Raw genomic sequence first — 22,379 nt, forward strand, 5'->3', positions numbered from 1 at the left:
TCAGCAAGTACTTTTATTTATAGAGATAACTGCCCGATTGTGAAACAGAACTACAAGAATTATTAACTCATTCCTGAAAATCCCAGATCATCGAGTGATAGTCGAGCTTTTATTTTTTTTGTTTACTTAAAAATAGTCACCGTAGAAGGCAATATTAAATCACTGAGGACCACCACTCTGGTTCTCAAAAGGTTAAAGATAAGAATTGGTCCTTACTTGGTTAGCTTTATAAATAAAACAAATATTTACAACTGCCATTCCACGGTAGCTTTGTAAGCGAAGAAAAAAAAACATATCAGGACATATAATGGAGAAAGCCTGCATCAGTGAAAAATACGGTAAATTGAATTTGACAGCATTTGATACCATTTGATTATTCCAGTCACAGCCAAACAATGATATAAAATGTAATATGAAACAGAATGTGTTACTGCCTAGCCGACTCAAAAGCAATAAACCTTCTTAGAATGTGACACAATCACTTCACAATCATAATTGTAGCCTGTTTGATACCTCTGAGTACAGCAGAAGTGTACTGACTGACACAGATACATTTTGTTTTTTATTTCAAGTGAAATGAAAATGGTGTACAGAGGCTTCAGATACAATCGTTATATTCACCTACATACGCATGAATCACTTTGCAGTTATTCCTCCTGAAGTTTAAATGTTCTTAGACAACAACAATATTAAATCTTTCTCTGAAAGCTGCATAAAATCAGGAATTTGTAGGGAAGAGAATCAAATGTGGTTACAAAGTTGTTGTATGCGTTCTGTTATATTTATTTATACTTCATTTCAAGTGAGCTATTGCAGTTATAATAACAGATCCAAATTAATGTGATTATTTACAAACGTATTTTAGGTTTCTCCGTTAAAACATTTCACTTATTTACTAAATGTGGTATTATGGGCAATTGATAATAAAATGGAAATTTTATATTTAAATAGATGAGTCTAATGGTTTCAATATTACAACTGAAGTCAATGCTTCTCTATGAGAAGCATTCACTTCTGCTCTAAAATATAAGTCAAAGCAAGTGATGCCGGAAACCCTCCCAGCTGTCTGTCTGTCACCCTGGAGATGTTCCAAAAACAAGAGAATTTATCAAAGTGATGAATTCACCTTAAATTTGCACTTTTATAAAATAAGCCTGCAAGGACATACAACTAAGTCCTCTCTCTGCTGGAAGGAGAGAAATCTCAGCCCGAGTTGTACATGTTGTGTGGCACAAATTTGACAAAATTAACACATTCAGCTATGAAACTCTTGTTCCTGCCAAAGGATGGGCTTAAGTCTGTAGCAACTTTTACAGATAACTACAGTTCTTGGAGCTTGGAGTAGGTGCAGGGTGCTCTGTACATCATTACCTTTGCAATCATGCAAAGCTGTGATGGTGTTTAGAGTGACCCTTTAAAACTCAGTTACAATTTAATATAAACTAACCTACATTGCTTCAAATTTTTAGCGCACATAGGGCAGCTTTTCTGCATCTTCTTACATCATTACAGTAGCAATTGTAGTTGTGGTTGTTCGTCTTAACTGAGGTCCACCAAGCACCATTTTGCACCTCTCTGCAGGGCAAAATGAGAGTTAATAGCTCTTGCTAGGAGCTCCTGTTGGCTTTCCTGAGCTAAACCCTCCAGTGCAGGGCTAGCTTATTGCCTGATAGCATCAGCTGACCACTGGGTTAACTCAGATCTGAGAGCATCTAGCTGTAGGGAGAGGAAATTAGCAGTGCCCATTGTATCCCGAGAAAGAAATCAAGCTATTAGCAAATAGTTTGACTACTTACAATAGGTGAGTTGCCAAGATACTCCATGCACCATAACTACTATAGCACAATGTAGTGGCTACTTGAAATGTTCCATTAAGGGAGAACTCCTATAATGAATTCATTTTTCAATAGTTAAATTTTACAGTATAAGGTAGTATATGAAGGTTCATATATACAGTTTATTTTAATAAACAGCTTTGCTGATGCTACCTATTTGTTCAATAAAATAGTAATTATGGGGGGGGCGCGGCCTGGCTGCCATGCCGACTGGCAGCATGTCAGAGGAGCTCCAGTTTGAGTGAGCTTGGAAAGCTGAATTTAGGGGTACAAGCTTGTACCTCGGCACCTCAAAGCTACCACCCCCTCTTACAATAACCGCTGGTGCCGATGCAGGCTCGAAACTTGCGGATCCTGAAGCTCTGGTGTGGCGTCAGAAGTGTGCGGCCTACTCGACCGAGGGGTGAGGTGGACGGCCGCTGCCTTACCTTCTTGCAGACCCCAGCGTACCAGTCCCTTGATGATATGCCTGGCTGGTCCCGTTCCCTTACCTATAGACCTGTGGGGGATATCCCGGTATGCTGCATCCCGACCCTAATATGGCTGCCGAACAGGCATCTCCACCACTGCTAATGCAACTGCAAACCATCCTAATCACTAGGCTATGGGGCGACAGAATATTCTCCCAGCTTACATCTACTGATCACCGGCACAGTTGAGCAGGGTGCATACGACCGCCTGCAATGCAATCTCTGGAACTGATGCCGGACCCCCGCAGACACCCTCCTGGGCCCCGAGTCTGGCGCAGAAGAGGCCAACTCTCAGGCACCAACTTGGGACCCCGATGCTGATTCACAGAAGAGCCAGATCCATGGGCACAAGATGCAGGCTCGTACAGTGGCCTAGGGCTGGTGGGGCGGAGAGAACAGGACTCATGCAGAGCTAAGCTCACTGTTCTTCAGCAGGCCGGGGGTTGGAGCAGGTTGGGGGGCCATGGGGAAGGGATGGATCGTAATTACCTACTCACCTACTTTGCCTTTATTGTAGTATCCCCAGTGGCTTACTAAGCATTGTGTTACTTCTCCTTTCTCTCCTAGCTCCCCTCAAGCTTATGTTATACTTAGTGTTTCAATACTGCTAGCAAGCATGCATGAGGGGATCATATATCTTTACTCAAGCCCGAGCATTTACAACCACACACTACACTGTGTTATGTCATGCTAATCATCCTCCTGATTACTTAATCAAAAAAAATGTGCAATGCTCTCAATGCCATAATGTTGTTTTCCTGTGTATAGTTTGCTCCAGCTGTTGTGACAAAGCAAACCTGCTTGTTTATCATATGCACAAATAAAATAAAGAATTATAAAAAAAAATAATAATAATAATTATGGGGGGGGAGGAATAAATGGCTTCCCAGATTACATAGCTTAAACTGAAAACACCTTCAAGCACCTTTCTTCTCAACAGGAAGAGGCTCCACAATGTTAGCTTTGTTGCAAAGGGGGCGTGTTACACTAGAAGTGTCCCACATGTTAACTTGCGAGCCACCAATATAGGAGGGTACAAGTACATCTCAATGCTTCAATTGACCATTGACTGACACAAATATTCTTGCAAATGCTTGCAAATATTCTGGTTAGGAATATGTGGGAGGTTTTGATTAATTGCAGCCTATATCATTAACCTATTTATAACATGTCTTTACATAACTTTAATGACTTGTGATTTGTAGGAATTTCTATAACCCCTGAAGGTGTTAAAACTTGAATATCGTGATAGATAGATAGATAGTGTGATGGATTCTCTTGTCACCTAGATGGGCACATGACTCCCCAAACCCCCACCATCTCTCAAAAGACTGCCATCACTATATACTAACCCTCCAGCCAATGCCTCCCAGCCCAGCGCTGGCTATGAAACAGAGGTGACTGGGTGGGCTTGTGTTAATTTGAATAGAGACCCCATGTTGGGGGTTTTGTATAAATTCCTGTGCTTTGTCCCAATAAACTCAGTTAAGTTTCACCCTTCACTAAGTCTCGGCTAGTGCTTGGGTGAGATAGCGGTACATTCTGCAGGAGAGCTTAATCACTCTGGAAATTCTACACTAAGGGAAGGGACGACCTAGGCAGAATTAACCCTGTTACTCGTGGGTATACTGCCACAGATAGATAGAGGATAGATAGATAGATGGATGGATGGATGGATGGATGGATGGAAAGAGAGAGATGGATAGATGGATGGATATTTCTTGCTACAGGTCCTTAGAGCATTAATGATTAATTGTATCTACAAAAAGCCAAACCAAAAGCTCTCACATGCATAAGGATATGTGTTAATGTATCTCATCTATCCATTTATATAGTGAAAATTGGGTAAAAAGCACATTAAAATGTCAACGCTTCTATAGGAATTATGAATGATTTTTGACAGCTATATCATTCCATCAAATTAAAATTTCATAAGCACATTTTCCATTTATGAATGAAGCAAATGTAAACTCAGACAAGCGATGACAAATAATTCCTACTATACATACAATGTATATTCAGCTGTAACAATATAATGCTTACTGCTATATTCACACATGTAAATCTTTATGTTACAATCTATTACTTGTGATATGCATACATAATGTACAGTTACTGTTACAGTTATAAAAGAGAACTACATTAATGTTTTTCAACAGAACAGAATACTGTGAAATATATCATGTTTTTTTTTTGTTAGAACATCAAGAAGGCTATTGACTCAACCAATAATAATACAAATATAAAGGAACTGACAGTGAGAATAGGGGTAATAAATGAATACAACGAATCATTAAAAGCAGGGCTGCATCACATACAGGAGAGCGACTTATATAAGCAAACTGGAAAATATATCTGGTATGTGAGCGCTCCAATTAATAATAAACAACTAATAATAAAATAGTGACCACTATAGCTTTAAACACCACAATAACCACCAAGTGGAAAACTGGCATAGAAACTGGCATATACACTGGGTTAGTCTATCTCAATAAATGTACTATAAACATGTACAAAGTGTATAAAAAACTTAATTTATTATATATAAAAAGAATCCATAATTGTTACAAAAATAAAATAAATAATATCAAACAACACATCAAATGTCCAGATCAAGTATCTGCAAAATAGATACTATGGGGCCCCTTATTTATAATTATTTTCCACAAATAAGCTGATGTTAGGAACTGGAGATGTGCACATGAAAAATATGAAAAAATTTGAAAAAATTGGTAGATTTAAATATAAAAAATATGGGGGCGGGGCCTGACCTCAGAGCCGAGTGGACGCAGAAAAGAGCTGCTCCTCTGGACTAAATCCCCTGGTTACAAGCCCACAACATACCCTAAACATCTCACAAGAGCGACTAATGGCAGGGCGAAACCGGGGGCTACCCACCGATACCACTTTTGTGGCACAACTCGAGGAATCCATCGAGGTATACCTCAAGGCCTACCAGCATGGTCGGCGCCGGGGAGACGGCCGCTCCCCTAATGCCTCCAACAGCTACAAGCGAGCAAGTGGGCCCTTACCCCCCCCCCTATGGACCGGCGGGGGTCATCCCGGTCCCAGGCGACCCACCCCAGAAGCCGAGGCAGCAGCCCCACCAGACTCAAGCTGCAAACAATATGGCGGAAACTACAAGCGGGACACTGGGCCCCACACAAGAGACCGATATTCTGGCGCGGCTAAACGCCACTTTTGCTGCTTTCTGGGCAAAGCTAGAGGACAGACTAAGCACTTCTACTGCTCGGGTCTCGGACCCACCATCGGCATCATCACGCCGCTCCCGTCCGGACTATCCGCCCGGCAATGCAACACGCGCCAAACAAAGATGGCGTCGAAGAAGATGCTCTCTCCGGCGGGCGAGGGCACACACATGGCGGAGCCTGAAAGCAACTACCACCCGGCACATGACAAGGCAAGCTGCTCCGAAGCACGCAACTACAGAACGTCCCACGGCGAATGCCGAGAAGAGCCTGCGCTCCCACACAGGAGGGACCCGCAATGCACCGGCAAGAGAGTCTGGAGAAACAGCAGCCTACCCACACCCCAGCAAGTGTCCAAGGTTGCACCTGCAATACTCAGCCCCACAGGATAGCAGGGACACCAACTACCACTCTGCAACAGCACAGCCTCACACTCTTCCCAAATGGGTACATCTGCACGACATATACCTACTGCTGAGAGACCAACGATCTCCCCACAGACTGGGCATTGGGTGAGGGGGCTGGAAGACAGAGGCTGTCCGTTGGCACTTTGCAGGGCTGACACTAACACAGTGGACTTTACTGACCCGGTTCGATTTGGTGGACTCCTGTCTCAAATATGCATTTACGTTGTTTTCAAACAGCAGGTACCTGGCCTGAATAACTCATGTCTAGTTCTATTGTATTTCTCATTTTTGTTTTATTTGGTTTCGATCTTAGCTAAGCTTGTGATCCTCAACTTTTTACAAAAGTCAGTTTGATAACCTGAAACAGTATTTGGTCTGCCTTCTCTTATAACTGACCTATTGACCTAATCCTTGATGAAACTACATAATTATATTTAAAAAGTGCAATGTTCTAATATGCCAAACACGTCTTAACATGTTGATTTAAAAGCTGGCAATAGCTGTTGTGGCATTGCTTGTCTCTTTGTATTTCTTTCGTGCACAATAAAATAAAGAATTAAAAAAAAAAAAAATATATATCCAAAGAAAAAAATAAATGAATGTTAAGAATAATACCCAAATGTATGCACCGTCTCAGGTGGAGGGAGCTCATAAACCAACCAAAATACTGGGTCGGGACTAAGGGGGTTGCGGTCAGGATATCCCCAAGTGCAAAGCCAAATCCACAAGATATTAGACACTCTGGGGATTCACCAAGGCAACTTACCCTGTTCGTCCAACCTTCGGATCAGGTAAAGGGAGCACGCCAACTCCAAGTGATGAGAGGTGCAAAACGATGCCGTTCCCGCCAAGCCAGTCGCCGAAAATCAACACCGGATCGTAAGTGAAGAGCCGGATGAAAAAAAACAGGTTGGCGGTGTGGTAAAGAAGCAGACAGCACGTCTACGCGTTTCGTCCTTACTAGAGGACTTTCTCATCACTTGGGGATATCCTGACCGCAACCCCCTTAGTCCCGACCCGGTATTTTGGTTGGTTTATGAGCTCCCTCCACCTGAGACGGTGCATACATTTGGGTATTATTCTTAACATTCATTTATTTTTTTCTTTGGATATATTTTTTTATATTTGAATCTACCAATTTTTTCAATTTTTTTCATATTTTTCATGTGCACATCTCCAGTTCCTAACATCAGCTTATTTGTGGAAAAGAATTATAAATAAGGGGCCCCATAGTATCTATTTTGCAGATACTTGATCTGGACATTTGATGTGTTGTTTGATATTATTTATTTTATTTTTGTAACAATTATGGATTCTTTTTATATATAATAAATGAAGTTTTTTATACACTTTGTACATGTTTATAGTACATTTATTGAGATAGACTAACCCAGTGTATATGCCAGTTTCTATGCCAGTTTTCCACTTGGTGGTTATTGTGGTGTTTAAAGCTATAGTGGTCACTATTTTATTATTAGTTGTTTATTATTAATTGGAGCGCTCACATACCAGATATATTTTCCTATTGACTCAACCACACTTGTGTTGCATTGAATTAAAAATTGTGAAATTTAGACTAATTTGGAAAATCTCCTATTAATTTATAGTAACTATTTACTTTTTCAATTTGACTTTCACTTCACAACCATTTGGCATTTAGTGAATAAAACCCTATGATTTTTGTTAATTGAACAGTTGACATACAATGAAATGAAAAACAATATTGTAAAATGAAAGCCCAATAATTAGCCCCTCATTATTCCCTAGGACCTCCATCAGAGGCTGGGGAAAGATCAAACTGCGACAGTAAAATAAAGTAGGAAACAAGCATATGATTTGGAATTGTTGTATAATTAGATGTATTATTTTTTGGGAAGTTTATCACCCCACTAAATATTTTCATTTTGGATCCCTGACAGTCTGAAGCCTTCTTGCCTTCGACCATGTGTTAGTTTTGGTTCTCAAGGTTATATTTAAAATAAATGTCCCTTGTACAAATGTAGGAATATTGCCTCTGAAACACGATCTTTGCTGGGTTTGTGCAAACAGAACGGTGATGGGTAAGGCAGCTCAATGGTCCAAACACCATACAATTAGTGGTGCGCGGAGCAGGCAATGAACTCACTGAGTCTTCACAAACTGTTATTTTTCTGAAATTATCAGAGGAGTTACATTTGCCAAAAGTGCTCCTGGAAAACCTTTCGTGAATGCCTGTCTCCTTTCCAGCTGGCGTATAAGTCAATTGTGCAATTGTCTCCCAGAAACGAGCCTTCTTACTATTTCCTTTAGCACATTGATGAAAAAGGCATATTAAAGTGCGCTGAACGGAAGCAACAGCATTAAACAATATCTTTAATGTCATATAATAATCATAGTGGAAGAAAAATTAAAGATTTATTACCCTAAAATACCATTTTGTTCAATTTCTCCATCTGCCTGAACAAAGTTTGAAAATAAGTGAACTTTCGCTTTATATAAATAGCATAGTTTTATCTCATCTCCTGAGCTCGTAAGAGAAGAACTGATGTTTAATGTCATCCTACAAATCAGGTTTTCCTATAGAAAAAAAAACAACATATTTTTCAGTGTTGCTAAAATTGTGTCTTACCAGTTGCATATGATTGCATATACAATAGTTTTTAGATTAAATATTTAGATTGGTGTAGATAAATATTTAGTAGTGCATTGCACATTAAGCAGAGCACCCACGCACATACATAACACAACAGGCAGTTCACATACACAATACCACAGACAGCCTGCACCACACATTACACGCAACCCATATGCACACACTTAATATCACATACAGCACACATCCAAAACAGTCCAGACAGTCCACACATATACATAACACAACAGACAATCCACATACACACAGTACCACAAACAGCCCACGGACACGTGCAATACCACATAAAGTTCCCATTACACACAAATATTATAATCATAGGCAGCACACACACACACAAAACTGCAGACAGCCCACAGGCATACATGCTGCAAAACAGCACACACATATACTTCACACATCAGGCAGCCCACATATACATATGCAAACACAAATATCACAAACAGTCAACATATGCACACACAATACCACATACAGACACACACATACATACCACAAACAGGGCACACACATATATATCACAGCAGTCAGCCCACACACACATACACACATCCAAAACTCACAAAGAATCCACAAATCCATAACTAACAAAAGCCAAATTCCTTTAACATACTAAATAATACAGCCGGCACCCTAAGGGACTTCAGTTTTACTTTGCAACGGTGCTACCAAAACCATGGATTACACAGATCTTTGTATAGAAGAGTAAGGAACACTGCTAGCTTAGCTATCAAAGCATCATAATCTTTACATTTAACTCATATGTTAATGCACTCCAAAAACTTATTGGATTTTATCACTTGAAATAACTGGTCATATTGGAAACACAATTTTATTCTATTTTCACAGCATTTCATATAAAAGAATCTGGAAAACGCTTTTGGTTTCAAAATACACCATTTTATTGCCCCTTTTCTTTTACTTTAAATACTATACAACTCGGTTGGGTTGAAAAACATTCCTTTGAAATGTCGTTAGATGAGAAATATTTACATGTATTAGACATTTTAATAATAGATATTTTACATGTAATTACTAGAGTTGAGCGGACACCTGGATTTTGGGTCCGGCGGGTTAGGCCAAACTTTGAAAAAAAGTCCGGGTTCGGGCTCGAACTTGACCCCGAACTTGACCCCGTGCCCGAACCCCATTGAAGTCAATGGGGAGCCGAAATTTTGGCCACATAAATGCCTCTAAAAAAACTCCTGGAAAGAGCTAGAGAGCTGCAAAAGCAAGTAAAATTGGGATAAGAGTAGGACAAGTGCCCTGCAAACAAATGTGGATAGGGAAATCACTTAAAATAAAAAAAATACCTAAAAATTACAAATACAGCTGAGCCATAAAATAGCACTAGATGGAATCTTTGATTTTAGAGAAAAGGCCTTCACAAGCCTCTGCTATTGTGTACATAGTTTATACTAAGTGACCCATAGGTTGAGGAGGCGGTGACCGTGGCGGTGTAGGTGGAAACAGCGGTGGAGGAGGAGGATGAGGTAGCCAACACTGTTTTTTATATATATTTTTTTTATTTTAATTGTGGTAGCCCACAAAATATTTGGACATACCAAAAAAATAATATTTGCGGCCTGCGGTGCATTTCTTGCAGTCTTGATGCATGGAGAAATGCTCAACTCCTGATGCATGGAGAAAAGGTCTTCACAAGCCTCTGCTAATGTGTACCTAGTTTATACTAAGTGACCCATAGGTTGAGGAGGCGGTGACCGTGGAGGAGGAGGATGAGGTAGCCAACACTGTTTTTATATATATATATATATATTTCAATTGGGGTAGCCCCCAAAATATTAGGACATATAAAAAAAAGACAACTCTGTTCTGCAGAGTAGCTGTTGACATTATAGTTGCACAGGCACTTTGTTGACTCCGGAGAACCTCCAATCGCACATCCCTGTGGCGTCGACTTTGCATGCGGATGTCATCCACATCAACTTTCAATGCCAGTTTCTGCGCCTACCATGGTGACCACGGGTAACGGGGAATCAGGGTTCAATTCCGTACAGGGACCCTGAGAAACGGCTACCACATGCAAGGAAGGCAGCAGGTGCGCAAATGACCCACTCCCGACGCGGGAAGGTAGTGATGACAAATAACAATACAGGACTCTTTAGAGGCCCTGTAATTTTATAACATGACAGGAGGCTTCGTATTTGCTTAAGTCTCTCTTTACTAGAACTCCACAGCAGCACAGAAAAACAACCAATCAGAAAAAAGTTAGGTACTATAAAACTCCCCTCCCCATGCATCATTTCCTCTTTCTTTGCTGCTCTGCAGACAGTACAGGTCAGAGTACCACTGCCTCCTGCTTCTAGTGGGTGGCTTTGGGATTTATTATGATTTATATTTATGTTGTTCAGTTACCATGTTATGTATTTAACATTTGTATATTATATATGTATATCTGTATTTAGTTATTTCTTATATATTATTATTTTTGCTTTTATATATTTAATGTTTATTATATTTATATTTATATATGTATATACTGTATTTTATTTATATGTTTATTTTTTTTTATTTATTATACAGATTGTTTCATAGTGGCTTTGGGCTTACTGCCCGCTTTTTTCTCATTGCTTCCCCTGTTTGGGGATGTTTCCTTTCACGTGGTGGTTTTATGGGGGTTTCCTGGAGATTCCTTTAAGTTTTGCTTCCCCTTCCCCATCCCCCCCCCCCACCACCCTAGCGCCCTTCTATTGACCCCCGCGGGCTACGGGCGCTCCGCTCGGGGAGGCAGGAGGCTAGCTGTTTGGCTGCCTCCTCTGTCTCCCCGAGCTCCAGTGTGAGCATGCCGGCGCCCGGGGTTACTCGCGGTCGGACGCGAGTACCCGGCGGCCGCTTCAGCCCATGCACGTGGCCACCCCGCCGCGGCCGGCTTCTTCAGGGAGCCACGTGCAGCCGACCGGCGAGAGGGGGGCCACATGCTCACAACCCCTCCTCCAGACGCGGTGGTCGGACCGCAAGTGTTTTATCCTCGCTGGCATTCTGGCTCTGTAACATTATGCATGCAGAGCCAGTCTGCCAGTGAGCTCAGTGATAAGCAGGTTTTAGGTTTCTGCTACCAGTTAGTTTTTTTTTTTTGCCATAAACCTGGTAGCTGATATATATTGTATTGCACTATTATAAATGCTTATACTTCAGTGGATATGTTCCTGATCCATCTCTGGAATCGAAGAGGTGATTCCTCTAGCATGATGTTCTCTGTACATGGCAACTCTACAAAGCTAAGCAGACCTGGCTATGGCTCAAACTTGTATGGGAGACCAGTCTATGCTGACACTGATTCAATTCCATCAGAGTCTGTGATTTGTAGATTTGGAAGGTGGTCCCTTCTAAGCTCAATCAGAGGGTGCATTGAGTTGTCTATTATTTTTGCCCCTTTTCCTGAAGTTATACCATGGGTACGATAACCTTCTGGCAGCATGCTGATGATGCATACTATGGATGACAAAATCTCAGACTGGTCTGCGTGCCCATGTGCATATCCTATTCTCAGTTAATATGTATTGCTCACTATGTCACGTTTTTACTGGACACAGTTATTACTGGAACATTTTCAGTTTATACCTATTGCAACTGGGATGCTGTCTAAAAGGGTTGGAATCTGGGGGCCCTATGCCACAGGATGCTCTGAGGATCTACAATTTTTGGGACTCTACCCAACTCAAGGGGTCCCCATTACTCATTCAATACCCATTGTAAAGCGCTGCGGAATTGGATTGCGCTATATAAATAACATATTTATAATAATGTAATAATAATAATACACAACCCAGGATTGGCCTGCTATGTCTGTGCCCCATTGATTGGCCTGCTATGTCTGTGCCCCATTGATTGGCCTGCTATGTCTGTGCCCATTAGAACGGCCTGCTATGTCTGTGCCCATTAGAACGGCCTGCTATGTCTGTGCCCATTGGAACGGCCTGCTATGTCTGTGCCCATTAGAAAGGCCTGCTATGTCTGTGCCCTTAAGAACGGCCTGCTATGTCTGTGCCCTTAAGAACGGCCTGCTATGTCTGTGCCCATAAGAACGGCCTGCTATGTCTGTGCCCATAAGAACGGCCTGCTGTGTCTGTGCCCATTTAAAGGCCTGCTGTGTCTGTGCCCATTTAAACGGCCTGCTATGTCGGTGCCTATCTGTATGGCCTGCTATGTCGGTGCCTATCTGTATGGCCTGCTATGTCTGTGCCAATTTGCTTGGCCAACTATCCCGTGTCCATTCGTTTGGCCTGCTGGGCCTGTGCCCTTCTGACGGGCCTACTCTATTGGTGCCGAACCCCTTTTAGGCCGCGTACCTGGGGGAATGTCACTGAGGAAATGCCAGTGCCCACCAGTGACATGGATATAGGCAGGTGTCCAGACAAGCACCTTTGCCATACTACCCAAGAGGACACCTGTGTACGGCCATCTGAATATGGTGGGTAGGGTGAAGGCCCTAAACCTCATGCCTGAAGGACAGGGTTTCTTATCAGGACCCCGGTCATACTTCTCCAAAGAGAACTTCGCACAGGCAAGGATCGGTGCTCAGACACCTACAGGAGAATGCAGTGTTTTCCTTGTCTTTTACATCTACCTCCGTATCTGCTTCCCGGTATCCTTAGAGGTATCGGTAGTTTTTTCCTGCGTTAGGTTAGCTCCTGGCTCTGTTCAGTGGGGCTTACCTGTCTTACCTTCCGGCCTGCTATTTGCCTTCTATCTGAGATAGAATTTACGTATTTTTCTCTTATCTACGTTATTTTTTCGTTTTTCGTGACTTGTTTTTCCTTTCGCTCGGGTCGTCGAGAGGCCTGACTTGACCTCTTCCGACCTCCCGGGTGCTTGTGGATTGCGGAGAACGTCTCCAGCTTTCCTCAGGCTACCAACGGTCATCCTGGACCCCGCGCGCGCGCACGGGATCCGGGCGGTCAGTTGGTAGTTTTCTTTTTCATTGTTCTTTTTCCCTAGATTGCCATCAGCTTTATGCTGATATTAGTATTTTGGTGTACCCTGCAATTGGTCACCCTGAGTCTCTTGGGACTCTAGTTTGGACCACAGGAGGGTGCGGCCCTCCGTCATCTCGATCCAGGGATACTTTATTTTCAGGGACAGAGAGCGAACCACTCTCAGATACAGGACCGGACACTGATTTGTTATTAGAGGGCGCAGCCCTCCCTCAACCTCGGCCAGATATTGTGCTGGATACAGAGGACATGTTTGGAGGACACATTCTCATAGTGAGAACCGGTCACGGAGGTAGACTGGACTGTTTGGTTATTAATGGGCGCGGCCCGCTCAGGCTATCAGCCGGACGCTATCACGTTAATCGATCACATTAGTAGAGAGCGCGGCTCTCTCATACACTCGACACTCTACAGTGCCGACCATTTGCTCATCACACAAGACATCGATGACTACATAGAGGGGCGTCCCTCCTGCATTCAATTAGATCTGACGTAGGTGCTACTGATTTCGTTATGGAGGACGGCCTGGTCATGCAAGATATACATATTTAGACTGGATCCCTCTATTTTATCTCCGGTAATGGATCGACTAGATCCGGACCTCTGTACCACACGCGAGAAATACCCACAGAGGTATACAGGGGGAGACTCCCACTTATTTACACACACTCCTGGAGATGGTATGGCTAATGGATGAGCCTCAGGTAGTACGAGAGTACAGGGTTTGGTATATTCTGTACCACATAAGACGGAGAAGTGCTTTCAGTTTTGGATACCCAGACCATTGCGAACAAACTGCGCAGACAGTTTCTCTCATATCAAGATGACAGATACGGACACCTTCATGGAGCAGACGGGCACTGCCTTGCTCGGGTAACAAGACTAGAGAAGGCCTACTACCCGGTCTGAAGGTAAACCGTATGCATGGTTCGCATGGCATGACCGGAAACCCCGGTTGTCTTGAGTTCCCCGGTCATTACGATCTTAGGATAAGATGGCAGTACTGCCCCATCTCCTCGGAGCACATACCTGGTGAACAGGGTTCGCAGATGGTGGGCCTTCCATCTATACTCTATATATCCCTCACGGGAGCCGTTTTGTTTTGGATTCGCACTAACCCAATTTTTCAACTACCGTCAAGGAGACCTACGAGTCTCTATGGAGGTACCTGGTGTGCCCCAACTCCTACACAGACACCAAAGTCGGGTCACGTCCTACCGCTGGAGTACTGCTCAGGATGGTAGCAGACTCAGACAGAGCTGCCGACATTCTCTAACAGGACGACACATGTTTCGGACGGCTGAAGCTGGACCCTTCAATTTTCACTATATCTGCTGTCTGGAGTCACCTGTCATGAGCGAAGGGACTTTACACCTTGCCTGCGCAGTGGAGAACGCTATGTGTTCGCGGGAATCCAAGCAAAGAGGGGAGGTACCCCTCTATAGGGAGACTTTGACTTCAATTATCAAACTCACATTCCTTGGTCCCTTGTCCTAGGGTCTACTCTGGGAGTTACGTGCCTGGACAGTCAGGGGTACAGGGACCTAAGGGTCTCGCTATATTATACCCCATCTTGTAGGTGGCGTGTATACCGGGAACCCCTACACGAATTTTGACAGGTCGGGCATGGAACAGGATCGTACTACAGGTAATTGGATTATTTCACTCTCTCACTACAGCATGTGAGGACTCTTCGTGGTTTCCAGGTCCCAATCACCATTGGATCCGTACATCTTTCTCTCTTAGACGATGACATATCTGTATGGAAATCTCCACTCCGGTTTTACGCTTCCCATCCCTTTGAATATTTCTGGGATTCTCTATTCCCAGAATAGTCGACCACCGTTCATCCACACAAGTTCAGTTCGGAACCCTGAATGGACTTCCTTTGGGAGTCTTTTCTCTACCGCAGCCGAGGATTACACAGTCCATTTGGAATATTGGAATCACTTAGGATACGGCTGGTTTGACCACACCCTTGCCTGCATACTAATTTATTCTCGGATGAAACATCTCACCGGGTAGGTCAGGAGGGAACGAAAGATCCTACTCGGTTCTATTGTGATATTGGTGGTGGACTTAGGCGCATTCCTTGAGATTGGAGATCTACCTGCAAGGCCACATTGCCGGATGACCCTGGCACGATCGGAGGAGCCACCTTACAGATCAAGAGTTGAGACATGGTGGCAGTTTTTCTTCTTGCGACCCTAAGTCCGCAAATGACCTTCAACTTTTTACAACTACAGGAAAATGGCTGATAGGTCAGATGGCCAGCCCTTGGACCGACTGCTAGGAAACAGGTCGCAACACCACGTACAATGGATCTATCGGCGTAGGGTGTTTTTTCCGCGTTTGAGATACTTCGTCGGCTGGCATCTTCATTGATCCGTCTTCTGTCGTTTATCGCAGTTGTTAAGTCCAATTGGGATTGCTCTGATATCTCCTGGAATAGGTACCAGCGACACAAACAGCGTTGGATTGGTGAATTGAGCGTTGAAACAGCAAATACGAAGCCTCCTGTCATGTTATAAAATTGTAGATTATGCTAGCTTTAGTGTACCTATAATCTTAATTTTATTAATGACAGGAGGCGAGTATTTCCCACCCATTCTTATCCCTCCCTTGTTCAATGTTAATAGTTTAGATTAATCAGGTACGTATGCAACTCTGCTTGTTGTCTCTGCTACCTGTCACTTGTTTTTTATGTCTGTTTTTCATATGTAGGGTTGGGATATCTCATATTAAGGTAAATTTGGTTGTTACACTGGGTGCCTACATGTTTTGTTCGGAGTACATTTCATTGGCTAACCAACCCTTTCGATTCTGTTTTTCTCTTGTTTCAGTTTACAGTCCATCAACACTATCTGGTTTGACAGCTCTTCTCGGATGGCGGACATTGTCATATTCATTGTATCTAGGACTTCATTTCTTCACCATTATTTTTTCTGCTTTTTGTTCTGTTTTATCGCAGCTTGAAAGAGGAAATGATGCATGGGGAGGGGAGTTTTATAGTACCTAACTTTTTTCTGATTGGTTGTTTTTCTGTGCTGCTGTGGAGTTCTAGTAAAGAGAGACTTAAGCAAATACTCGCCTCCTGTCATTAATAAAATTAAGATTATAGGTACACTAAAGCTAGCATAATCTACAATTGTAATGAGTCCACTTGAAATCCTTTAACTCTAATCAATTGGAGGGAAGTCTGGTGCAGAGCCACTGACCCGTGCGTGCTGCAGCTGAAACTCCACTATCGCCTGCTGCTGCTCGCACAGTCTCATCAGGCGGTGAGCGGGAAGGCGAGGTTACGCTGCAGCGCAGACAGGCGAGCAGCAGCAGGGTGACAATGCCAAAAGCGCGCATAGCTGCAACAGTGAATGTCACATCCTGTTCCAAGTTGCGGATCAGTCTGGTGATGGCTTCTGGTATCCAGTACTCTTTTTACTGAAGCTGGATCAGGGTCCTGGTATGTGGCCTCTCAGATATGAAGTGTAGTCAGCAAATGTACTATTTAGCAGATTAGCACCCAGAAAATAAGAATGTTTATCACTGCGCTGTAAGCGTACTATTAGACGCTTCTATTTGACTCTATGATATGAAGTGCACGCCCCAAAATGTACTATTTAGCAGATTAGCACCAAAACAATTAGAATGTTTACAATTGCGCTGTAAGCACACTATTAAATGCTTCAAATTGACTCTCAGATATGAAGAGCACGCCCCAAAATGTACTATTTAGCAGTTTAGCACCAAAACAATTAGAATGTTTACAATTGCGCTGTAAGCACACTATTAAATGCTTCGAATTGACTCTCAGATATGAAGAGCAGGCCACAAAATGTACTATTTAGCAGATTAGCACCAAAACAATTAGAATGTTTACAACTGCGCAGTAAGCACACTATTAGACGCTTCTATTTGACTCTCAGATATGAAGTGCAGTCCGCAAATGTACTATTTAGCAGATTAGCACCCAGAAAATAAGAATGTTTATCACTGCGCTGTAAGCACACTATTAGACGCTTCTATTTGACTCTCTGATATGAAGTGCACGCCCCAAAATGTACTATTTAGCAGTTTAGCACCAAAACAATTAGAATGTTTACAATTGCGCTGTACGCACACTATTAAATGCTTCGAATTGACTCTCAGATATGAAGAGCAGGCCACAAAATGTACTATTTAGCAGATTAGCACCCAGAAAATAAGAATGTTTATCACTGCGCTGTAAGCACACTATTAGACGCTTCTATTTGACTCTCTGATATGAAGTGCACGCCCCAAAATGTACTATTTAGCAGTTTAGCACCAAAACAATTAGAATGTTTACAATTGCGCTGTAAGCACACTATTAAATGCTTCGAATTGACTCTCAGATATGAAGAGCAGGCCACAAAATGTACTATTTAGCAGATTAGCACCCAGAAAATAAGAATGTTTACCACTGCGCTGTAAGCACACTATTAGATTATTCTATTTGACTCTCTGATATGAACTGCACGCCCAAAATGTACTATTTAGCAGTTTAGCACCAAAACAATTAGAATGTTTACAATTGCGCTGTAACCGCAGTATTAGACGATTCGATGTGACTCTCAGATATGAAGAGCAGGCCACAAAATTTACTAATTAGCAGATTAGCAGCAAAACAATTAGAATGTTTACAACTGCGCTGTAAGCACACTATTAGACGCTTCTATTTGACTCTCAAAAATGAAGTGCACCCCACTAATGTACTACCCCACTAATGTACTATTTAGCACCAAAAAAATTTACTTTTTAAAACTCCGATGTAACTGTGGTATTTGAAGCTTCTATTTGACTCTCAGATATAAAGTGCACCCCACCAATGTACTAGTTTGCAGAATTCTTTCCTAAGCTGTCCCTATCAGCGGCAGCATCCTCTCCCTACCTCTACATAAAACCGTATGTGCGTGCTGCGCTATGTGACTCCAGCTTATATATAGAGGCTGGGTTACATGCTGCACTGGCCAATCACAGCCATGCCATTAGTAGGCATGGCTTTGATGGCTTCTAATGACACACGAGTCAAACGCTTGTTGATTGGCTGCCCTGCAGCCTTTGAAAACGCGCCATTAAATCGCCGAACACCGAACTGTAACCCGAACATACAGTGATATGGGGTCCAAAAAACCTAATGTTCGGTACGAACCCGAACTTTACAGCCTGGGTTCGCTCAACTCTAGTAATTACTACTAATTAGAGTTGAGCGAGCCCGGACTGTAACGTTTTGGGGCCTGCTCTTCATATCTACAAGTCATGCTACAACAAAATTAAACAAGTTTTTAAAATATATATGGGCCAACCAGTGGCTGTAAACAACAAAGTTTTACTGGTTACATTCATGACTACACAGTCTAGTGAACAGGACCTGTAAAGACACAACTAAAAAATAAAAACCAAACACCAAAACAACGTGCCAGACAATCTACCTGTGCATGGCTAGTGTGATACAATAAGTCTACATCTTAAAAATGCAATAACCCACAGAAGATGGGCGATGATGAAACTTTGATTCAAATTTACTACATCGGTCACTTGTAATATTGTTTCACACCTACAACACTTGTTACACAGATATAAGTGATAGAAAACAGATTGATATTTTCTACACTAGAAACTACCAGATAACAAGCTGCTATATTTAAACCAGTGATCAATAGCTAAGAGGTACTTCAACAATATTGTAATTCTGGGGCAATACCCTCACAAGTCAAACTGAGAGGTCAGTGCTAAAACAATTTCCATATGTCCTTTGCAGACTTTACATGCTGGAAAAACACAGGTGCCAACTGCTGTGGCTTTCTGCAGTGTGCATACTGGCAAGGAGGGCAGGGTTGAGGAGTGGGTGGAAGATGATGTGGAGGATGATGAGGTCCTAGACCCCACATGGAATCAAGGTCATGCGAGTGACGTGTGCAGTTTGGAGGAAGAGGCGCTGGTCGCACAGAGGCACCAGCACAGCATAAGAGGGAGCAGGGTGCAAAAGCGGAGCGTCCGTCCCCTAGCGCTCGTCGGCATGTATTAGCTCAAGAATGACCAGTTATCCAAGTAATACATGTAGCGAAAAAAGGATCCATAATAGAGTTTAGTGAACCCGAACTGCAAAGTTTGAGTTCGTACCAGATTTAACGATCCATTCGTAGTTTCACAGTGAGGTGGGCAGTCCGGTGACCAGGACCCAGACACTGTCTGGGCGGCGGTCGGATGACCGGGACCCAGTATGCCTGATGTTGAAGTTAGGACTCACAGTGTGGAATGGATTAGCAGGGTCTGGTGCAGGGTAACCGCACGCCCCCTGGTGTTGAGCACCAGCGTTTGTGCGGCCACATACCAGGACCCTGATGCAGCTGCAGGAAAAAGAGTACTGGATACCAGAAGCCATCACCACACTGATCCGCAGCTTGGAACAGGATGTGACATTCACTGTAGTGGCTGTGCGCGCTTTTGGCATTGTCATCTTGCTGCTGCTCGCCTGTCTGCACTGCAACGTAACTTCGGCCTTCCCGCTCACAGCCTCATGAGACTGTGCGAGCAACAGCAGGTGATAGTGGAGTTTCAGCTGCAGCACGCATGGGTCAGTGGCTCTGCACCAGACTTCTCTCCAACTGATCAGAGTTAATGGATTTCAAGTGGACTCATTACAATTACAGGGCACCTAAAGAGTCCTGTATTGTTATTTGTCGTCACTACCTTCCCGCGTCGGGAGTGGGTCATTTGCAGACCTGCTGTCTTCCTTGCATGTGGTAGCCGTTTCTCAGGGTCCCTGTAAGGAATGGAACCCTGATTCCCCGTTACCCGTGGTCACCATGGTAGACGCAGAAACTGGAATCGAAAGTTGATATGGATGACATACACATGTAAAGTTGACGCCACAGGGATGTGCGATTGGCCCGAGGTTCTCTAGAGTCAACAAAGTGCCTGCGCAACTATAATGTCAACAGCTACTCTGCGGAACAGAGTTGTCTTTTTTTATATGTCCCAATATTTTGGGGGCTACCCCATTTAATATATATATATATATATATATATATATATATATATATATATATAAAAAACAGTGTTGGCTACCTCATCCTCCTTCTCCACGGTCACCGCCTCCTCAACCTATGGGTCACTTAGTATAAACTAGGGACACATTAGCAGAGGCTTGTGAAGACCTTTTCTCCATGCATCAGGAGTTGAGCATTTCTCCATGAATCAGGACTGCAAGAAACGCACCGCAGGCCGCAAATGTTTCTTTTTTTATATGTCCCAATATTTTGGGGGCTACCCCAATTAAAAAAAAAAACGACAAAAAAAAAAAACAATAAAAAACAGTGTTAGCTATCCCCTCCTCTTCCACTGCCGCTTCCACCTACACCGCCACGGTCACCGCCTCCTCAACCTATGGGTCACTTAGTATAAACTATGTACACAATAGCCGAGAATTGTGAAGGCCTTTTCTCCATGCATCAGGAGTTGAGCTCAGTTTGAACAATGAAAGAGAATACCCTGCACTCCAACCCTCTCTCAAATGGATAATTCTGTTGATCCTCCTGACAGCCATGCTTTAGATTTTGATTTATGTTCTTCCAAAGCTAAAATCAAAGATTCCATCTAGTGCTATTTTATGGCTCAGCTGTATTTTTAATTTTTAGGTATTTTATGTTATTTTACGTGATTTCCCTATCCACATTTGTTTGCAGGGCACTTGTCCTACTCTTACCCCTATTTTACTTGCTTTTGCAGCTCTCTAGCTCTTTCCAGGAGTTTTTTAGAGGCATTTTTGTGGCCAAAAGTTCGGTTCCCCATTGACTTCAATGGGGTTCAGGGTCAAGTTCGGGGTCAAGTTCGAGCCCAAACCCGGACTTTATTTCAAAGTTCGGCCGGACCCGAACATCCTGGTGTCCGCTCAACTCTACTAATAATATTGAAAAATCCATTAGCTCATCTTTTTTTAAATAGGTCCCCTATTGTCTGTATCCCTTTAGCTACCCATGATGGTAATTCTGCAGTTGAGATTTTCAGATTTAAAATTCTTATTGGGATCTCTAAGAATGCATTTACCGTATTTTTCGCTCCATAAGACGCACCTAGTTTTTAGAGGAAGAAACCCAGAAAACAATATATTCTGAACAAACTGTCCCATAGTGTTTCTTACTATGGGACAGTTTGTTCAGAACATTTTTTTTCTCCCCTGTCCCCTGTCTTCACCCCCCCTCCCCATAGTCTTCACCCCCCCTCCCCATAGTCTTCATCCCCCCTCCCCTCCCCATAGTCTTCATCCCCCCTCCCCATAGTCTTCATCCCCCCTCCCCTCCCAATAGTCTTCATCCCCCCTCCCCATAGTCGTCATCCCATCTCCCCCCCATAGTCTTCATCCCATCTCCCCTCCCCATAGTCTTCATCCCATCTCCCCTCCCCATAGTCTTCATCCCATCTCTCCTCCCCATAGTCTTCATCCCAACTCCCCTCCCCATAGTCTTCATCCCCCCTCCCCTCCCCATAGTCTTCATCCCCCTCCCCATAGTCTTCATCCCCCCTCCCCTCCCCTCCCCATAGTCTTCATCTCCCCTCCCCATAGTCTTCATCTCCCCTCCCCTCCCCATAGTCTTCATCCCCCCTCCCCTCCCCATAGTCTTCTCTTCTCTCCCATACTGTCCCCCTCCCCTTGTCCCATAATTACTTACCTGTCTTGTAGCGTTTCTCGGCAGCACAGGGCGCACCGCGTTACTGGAACTTGAATTTCATGTTCCGGTTTCCGGCGGGACTGAAAGGAAGTGCGCACACTGAGCTGAGTGCGCACTTCCTTTCAGTCCCGCCAGAAACCGGAACATGAAATTCAAGTTCCAGTACCGCGGTGCGCCCTGTGCT

At 43.3% G+C, this 22,379-nt stretch overlaps 1 protein-coding gene across 1 annotated transcript in view; it reads left to right on the forward strand.

The window, feature by feature from the left end:
- Nucleotides 1-22,379, forward strand: part of USH2A (usherin) — an 800,771-nt gene that overhangs the window by 656,476 nt on the left and 121,916 nt on the right. The window lies entirely within an intron of this gene.

This window comes from Pelobates fuscus, chromosome 2 (genome assembly GCF_036172605.1).
Source record: "Pelobates fuscus isolate aPelFus1 chromosome 2, aPelFus1.pri, whole genome shotgun sequence".
NCBI classification, from domain to species: Eukaryota; Metazoa; Chordata; class Amphibia; order Anura; family Pelobatidae; genus Pelobates; species Pelobates fuscus.